General features: G+C 42.4%; 1 pseudogene; it reads left to right on the forward strand.

Moving 5' to 3' along the window:
• Positions 1–4,204: 4,204 nt before the first annotated feature.
• On the forward strand, positions 4,205–5,239 carry LOC136386255 (ferritin heavy chain pseudogene; annotated as a pseudogene).
• The last annotated feature ends 2,605 nt before the right edge of the window (positions 5,240–7,844 follow it).

Consider the following 7,844-nt stretch of genomic DNA (forward strand, 5'->3'; position numbering starts at 1 on the left):
ACAAGATTTTGTGTTGGCCCTTTAAGAAAGTGCCTGCATATCTGATGGCTCCCATCTCTTTCTAGCAGAGTGAAACCTTACCTCTTTTTACTGCCAAATGTTATGTGGGCACCTCTTCTAGTCTCTGGTGCTCTCGCCTGGGGTGCCCACCCTGGGGCTTAAGCCCCACACCACTCAGGGAAATCCTCCCCACAGCAGCAAATCCCTCTGGACCCTCAGCTCCTACTCTCTCCTGGGAGCAGAGGCAGCCTTTTTGCATCTCTGCCCTTCCTACCAGTCTCAGTGTGGCTACTTCTGTGGAGTTTTGGTTATAGACTCCTCCTCATTTAGTACTCAGTTGGTTTTACAAGATGATTGTTCTTAAATGTAGCTATAACTCCAGTTTGATTCTCAGAGGTGGCAATTAGAATGTCTGCCTAGTCCACTGCCATCTTGGAATCCTCACATATTCTTTCTTGACGGGACATCAGTGAATGCATGTATACAATATGGTCATGTGGATTTATTTTAATAACATTTTTATTTAGAATTTTTGTACCTAAATTCATGTTCGATTAGCCTATATTTTAATTTCAACTAAATTGTTGAATTTATTGGCATAAAGTTGTTCATTACTAAAGAGTATTTCTGACAACAAATATGTTTTTTCCTATACTAACAAATTCTCCGACTTCCCATATACCAACTGAGAGTCCTAAAATTCAATTATGACCATAACTACCCAGAGTTAGTATATATCCCACAGGTTAAACAGTTCCATAAGATTGCCTCCCATTCTCCACTTTAGGCACTGTTTGCAAGTCTAGGTTCTCACCTGTGCTTCTTCTGACCAACAGGTTATAAATTGGAAGTTCCTTTGTCCTTCTCAAGTTTGATGATTTTCTTGAATGACTCACGGAACTAAAGAAAACAGTTTACTTTCTAGGTTACCAGCTTTTTTATAACAGAATACAACTTAGGATCAGCCAGATGGAAGACTTGAATAGAGCAAGTTATACTGGAAAGGAACATGGAGCTTCCAAGCTGTCTCGAATTGCATCACCCTCAAAGCACCTCCATGTAGTCACCAACCCAGATGCTTTCTAATCCTTTTTGACTAGAGTTTTAATGGAGGCTTACTATAACAGGCATGATTAATTAATTAAATCATTGGCCATTAGTTATTGAGTCCATTTCCAGTACCTCTCCCCTAGCAACCAGCCCTCCATCCTTTGGGGCTCCACAAAAGTCACCTCATCATCCGAAACTCAGGTAAGGCTGAAAGGAATTTGTTATAAATAGCAACAGATGCCCCTTTCACCTTTATCACTCCATAGTTCTTTCAGGGGCTTGGGACAAAAACTAAGTATAACAAAATATGCTTCTACACTTGCACACTTGGCTCTGTGCACAACGGATAGCACATTGGACTTCTAGACAAAATATGCTTCTATAACTCTTATCACTTAGAAAGTTACAAGGGTTTTAGGATCTCTGGCCAGGAGCTGGGGATGAAAAGCAAAATACATATTTTCTATAATACAATATTATAATTATATTCTCTTATCATTCTTTGAAAAAAAGGTATGATCCATAGTGACATTATCTTTCTCATTCTTGAAACCAGTAATTTATCTTCTCTCTCTCCTTCTTGATTAGACGTTCCAGAGATTTTGTTTGTTTAATTCTCTCAAAAAATCTGCTTTGATTTCATTGATTTGATTTTTTTTAATGTTTTCTATTTCACTGTTTTCAGCTCATAACTTTATAATTTCCTTCTTTCTACTTGACTTGAGTTTATTTTAGTCTTTTTAAACTTTTTAAGGTCATATATCATATAATGTATTTGAGACCTTTTCTCTTTTCTAATATAGGAATTTAATGTTATAAATTAACATGCAGGTACTACTTTAACCTACAAATGTTGATAGGCTGTGTTTCTGTTTTCACTCAATTCCAAATTCTTTTTCAACACTTGGCTTGTTTGAAAATGTATCATTAGCTTCCAAATATTTGAGGGGGTTTCATATATCTAATGTTAATGATTTCTAATCCACTTCATTGTGATCAGAGAACACTTCTTTCATGATATGAATGTTATATTTATTGAACCTTGTGGTGTAGACTAAAATATGGTCTATCTTGGTAAATGTCCTATGTGCACTTGAAAAAAAATGTGCTAAAAAGGAATGTTTCTAAAAATTCTTCACTCTGATTCTATGATTTTTCTTAACATGAGTGTGATTTCTTCTTTTTAATTCTTTTTTCTCCTCCTAATTATAACAAATAATACCCAGTGGCTGCCTGCAGAGAAAGCTCTGTGATTTTTGAAATCTGTAAATGTACTGACTATTCAGAAAGTACGTGTGGGGAAAAAAAATCTGTGGTTAGACTGCCTTGCTGATTTCCCACCTGCAAGCACTTTGCACAATTAGTGCATGAGCATGTGGCAGAAAGCCACATGTGTGTCTCTATAAAAAGCTATGGATCCTTTCCTTCAGTGGCGATTCTCCCAGATCGCTCTCCCACAACTACAAGGTGTGGTTCCCTGATTCCCTCTGCTGCCATGGTGAGGGGCAGTTTTCCTAATCCCTTGCCCTTCACTGTGAAAAGTGACTTTTCTTTGCTTATTTGCTCACTGGGCTCTGCGAGCCTTCAAAAATGGGAACGGCCCAACACTTTCTGGCTCAGCAGTTTCTCTACCGTCCACCTGAATCCAATGTGAACCTGCCTGGCCTGGATCACCAGCATTACAGTAGGTTAAAGAAAGAAAAATATAATTGAATCACGTTGGTAAACTAAACACAAAAATTACTTGCACATGCACACACAAGAAAGGGTGCCATTAGGAGACCAGAAATTGTGGGGAATTCTTAAAAGTCAGGAAAAGGAGAGGCTACTGGATTGGTTAATTCAGAGAATTTGAAACATTTGCAATCGAAAACCTGATCACATTGAAAGAAACTCTAAGAACAGAGTAAATAAAATTTCAGTACTGTAAATAAAATTGCAGCACTATAGAGGGTCCTTGGTCAAATGTGAGATTAAAAAGCTAATCTGTGAAAAGCATATCTGTTTACCCTGCCCAGCTCTAACCTTCCCCAACCATTTCTTACATAGGGCAGTAAGCATCTGTAACATTTAACCCCTTAATCTCCCCAAACTACACTCCAAAAACAGTGAATGAGTTTAATACTATTGCAGACCTACAGTGAAAGGAAACCATAGGATACATCTACCTAGGAACAAAACACTAGCCTCCTAATGTTAGAAGTATCATATTTATTTTGGCAATAGGGAGTGTCCCTGTCCTACCTGTGAGCTCCATTCCATGTATCCCCAAAGGAGAAAGAAATTGAGTAACACACTTCCCCCTCCCATTTCAAACAGAAGCCTACTGGTGAAGTGGACATCACAATTCTACATCAGATCCATGCTAATTACCTAGGTTGATCAAATAAGTCCTTTATCTCTAAATATAAATGAACAAAGGCTTCCCGGATGTATGAGGAAGGTAAAAGAAAAGATCACAGTGAACAAACAGACTATTTTGGGGGTGGAGGGGAACAAGATATAATACAGGAAAGAGAGGAAAATTTTTACCAAAAATTCAAATTCATATTCTCAGAATATTAAGGAAAGAAACTGGATTTATAAAACAAAAATAGGCCCTGGCCAGTTGGCTCAGTGGTAGAGCGTCGGCCTGGCGTGCAGAAGTCCCGGGTTCGATTCCCGGCCAGGGCACACAGGAGAGGCGCCCATCTGCTTCTCCACCCCTCCCCCTCTCCTTCCTCTCTGTCTCTCTCTTCCCCTCCCGCAGCCGAGGCTCCATTGGAGCAAAGATGGCCCGGGCGCTGGGGATGGCTCCTTGGCCTCTGCCCCAGGCGCTAAAGTGGCTCTGGTCGCGGCAGAGCGACGCCCGGGAGGGGCAGAGCGTCGCCCCCTGGTGGTCGTGCCGGGTGGATCCCGGTCGGGTGCATGCGGGAGTCTGTCTGACTGTCTCTCCCCGTTTCTAGCTTCAGAAAAGTACAAAAAATAAATAAATAAATAAATTAAATAAATAAATAAATAAATAAATAAATATAAAACAAAAATAAGTCTATTATAGAAGGAAACAATTAAAGGAGAGATAAAGTTCTCGCAAAATAGAAATATTATTGCAAAATTTATAGCATTAAATGTGAGGTGCTCAGTCAGGGAAGATTCTCCATGCCTCCCCCAGGATATGACAGAAGCTGGAACATGTCCATGGGCATCGCCCACTTGGGTCCCCCTTAAGCCCCCCTCCTGCATAAGGGATCCTCCCTCCACCCTCCCTGTCTGCCAACACTCGCGAGAGTTACCCGTCACAAGCCGTCACTTCTTCTTTCTTCCGGTCCCATCTCAGAGACAACCGCCAGCCGCCTGCGGCCTAACGACTGAGAATTCCTGTTTCCAGCCACCTGGTCGCCTAGGCCGTGAGTACGCCAAGGTCCCCAGTACCGCCACCACTGCTGACTGCCTCCAGCTACTGTCATCTACCACCATGGGGATGATCCGACCCTCACGAAGATCCCGCCTTCACCCACGCCGCTGCCCTCCTCGCAACCCACCCCTCAGCCCCCAGCATGGCCCTATGATGGTCTTCCTGACTGGAGGTCCCGCCCCACCAGGCTTGTTGCTTGGACCTCCAGCTCAAGTTCCACCGCCTCCAGCTGTGGTAACTGGGCCGCCCTCTCAAGTGCGCCAGAACTACCACCCCGAATGTGAGGCCGCCATCAACAAACAGATCAACCTGGAGCTCTACGCCTCTTACGTGTACCTGTCCATTGCCTTCTACTTCGACCGCCAGGACGTGGCCATAACGCAGTTCGCCGCGTTTTTCTTGCGGCAGTCGAGGGAGGAAAGGGAGCAAGCCCAGATGCTGATGCGTCTGCAGAACCAGCGAGGAGGTCGAATCCGCTTCCGCGATATCAGAAGGCCTGACCGCTGCCACTGGGGGAATGGCCTCATGGCAATGAAATACGCCTTGCACGTGGAGAGGATTGTGAACCAGAGCCTGCTCAGCCTGTACCACCTGGCCACTAACAAGAACGATGTCCACCTGTGTGATTTCCTGGAGCATTTTTACCTGAGCTGGTGTGTGAAATTCATTGGAAACTTCGGAGCTAGTATCATCAACCTGCGCAGGATGGGAGCCCCAGAATCCGGCCTGGCAGAATACCTCTTTGGCAAGCTCACCCTGAATGACAGAACTGAGCCTGGACTGTCTTCCTCATAGCTATGGGGTGCTTTACCCTGGTCACCATGCGAGCATGCATGTTACAGTATTGCCGTTGAAAGACGTTCACTTAAGTTTTTATGTTCAAGTTTTAGCATTTCTTCCAGTAAAGTTATTGGTTCTTAAATAAATAAAGGTCTTTCATTGATTCATGTGTACAAAACCCTCCCCCTTTTTAAGTTTTAAAACAGGTACCAAGCCCTGGCCGGTTGGCTCAGCGGTAGAGCGTCGGCCTAGCGTGCGGAGGACCCGGGTTCGATTCCCGGCCAGGACACACAGGAGAAGCGTCCATTAGCTTCTCCACCCCTCCCCCTCTCCTTCCTCTCTGTCTCTCTCTTCCCCTCCCGCAGCCGAGGCTCCATTGGAGCAAAGATGGCCCGGGCGCTGGGGATGGCTCTGTGGCCTCTGCCTCAGGCGCTGGAGTGGCTCTGGTCGCAACATGGCGACGCCCAGGATGGGCAGAGCACCGCCCCCTGGTGGGCAGAGCGTCGCCCCCCTGGTGGGCGTCCCGGGTGGATCCCGGTCGGGCGCATGCGGGAGTCTGTCGGACTGTCTCTCCCTGTTTCCAGCTTCAGAAAAATGAAAAAAAAAAACCAAAAACAGGTACCAGATTTCTCACCCACTCATGCCCCAAACACGTGCATTTCCGGATCTCCCTGGGTGGAGGGAGGGGGGAGTATTCTGTGGGACTCTGAATAGAGGGAGGAGGTATTCTGGGACCTTGGAGGAAGGGAGGAAGTCTTTCATGGGACCCTGGAAAACAAAATTAATCTTCCCTTTATAGACAATATCGGTATATGATGGTGAGGTGAAGTAGGGCCCTGGTGAATGTGAGTACATGTACCTGGTGTAAGGTCACCAAAAGAGGGATGCACAAGGCCTGATGAGCTTTATAAGAAATTTATTTGTGCATCTTCAAATAGATAGGGTGAGATCCTAGTGGCATCAGGCTGGAGTATCTAGGGATTCAAGCCTTTATAGGGTTAGTAAACAATGATAAGCAGGTAGCTAGCCTTGTTAGGGAGCCAGGAGGTTGGCCTTGAGGGGTGAATCCAGGGGTGGAGTGATGGTTGATGAATTTTTAACATGGGGATAAAATATTCAGCATTTCCAAAACATTCTAATAATCATAGGATCCTGTTTCTACCAAATCTCATAGAACACTATTACAAAAAAAAAAAAAAAAAAAATGAAAACATTAAAAGATCTTATTATATGTTGTTCCACAAGCACATACCTCAGTCATTTTCACTAAGAAGTCATTATGAGAATTTGGAATGTTTGCTGTGAAGGTTCTAGCATAGTAAGTTTCAGGACAATAAATGTAATCCATAGCCCTCACTGTAAGAGTAGGCAGATACCACGCATACCCATTTTGTTTCCTAATGGATAACTCCTGACATTGAATTTTTCCATCATCTTGTAATTTCCATTTCAAAATGAATGGCTATCTGGGAATGATAACATTGATATGTTTTCATACTTAAATTGAAGTAGACAGAAAGAGTACTAAATAGTTTATATTCTTCACCTGTTTCTCTACCTATAAATCTCATCAGGAGAAAAATTCTTCATTTTCATTTTCCAAACTAGATTACTGAATCTTGGTCAAGAATACACCTTTGGGTCAAAAGCAGTCTGTGCCTGCATTTTTTGGATATAAGATGCTGAAATTCCTCAAAATTCAGACATTTAACTCTGAGGAAAAAAAAAAAAAACCCAAGGCATATATGCTGCAAAGCATTTTATTAATAAAGTCTGAGATTGCTAAATAGATATATAATGTATGTATATCAAATGTGAAAATGTTTTAAAAATTTAAAAATAATACAACAAAATATAATTGGATGAATGTTTCAATTAAAAAATCAGGATGATCATAAAAACTAAAAAATATAATTAACAATGTGCATAATGTGCATCTTATACTTTCATCTTTTTCCTCCAATAGAGATCATTAGCATTATTATCTACATAATTATCCAATTTTGGATGAATACTCAATTGCAATGCATTTCTCTTTGGGTTTGTTAAAGGACTTGTCAAGTTTCTATCCAGCCTGATCAGGCGGTGGCACAGTGCATAGAGCATTGGACTGGGATGTAGAAGACCCAAGTTCAAGACTCCGAGGTCGCCAGCTTGAGTGCAGTCTCATCTAGCTTGAGCAAAAAACTCACCAGCTTGGACCCAAGGTCGCTGGCTCAAGCAAGGGGTTACTCGGCCTACTGAAGGCCCGCGGTCAAGGCTCATATGAGAAAGCAATCAATGAACAACTAAGGTGTAGCAACGAAAAACTGATGATTGATGCTTCTTATCTCTTCGTTCCTGTCTGTCTGTCCCACTCTCTTTGTCTCTGTAAAAAAAAAAAAAAAAAAAAAAAAAGTTTCTCTCCAGACCTAAAATACACAATGCAATTCTAGAAATTGAAACTTCATTAATCCCAAACAGTTGTTGGTGCACAGCAATATCTAAAGAGGAACTCTTGCACATTTTTTAATATAAATGTGTTCCCACAACTACTTTCAGGTATCAATTCTTGTGACAGCTTCAATGAAATTGACAAAATGCCTCTTTTATTCTCAGGCAGATATAAACATAATACAAA

Source organism: Saccopteryx leptura, chromosome X (assembly GCF_036850995.1).
Source record: "Saccopteryx leptura isolate mSacLep1 chromosome X, mSacLep1_pri_phased_curated, whole genome shotgun sequence".
Classification (NCBI taxonomy): domain Eukaryota; kingdom Metazoa; phylum Chordata; class Mammalia; order Chiroptera; family Emballonuridae; genus Saccopteryx; species Saccopteryx leptura.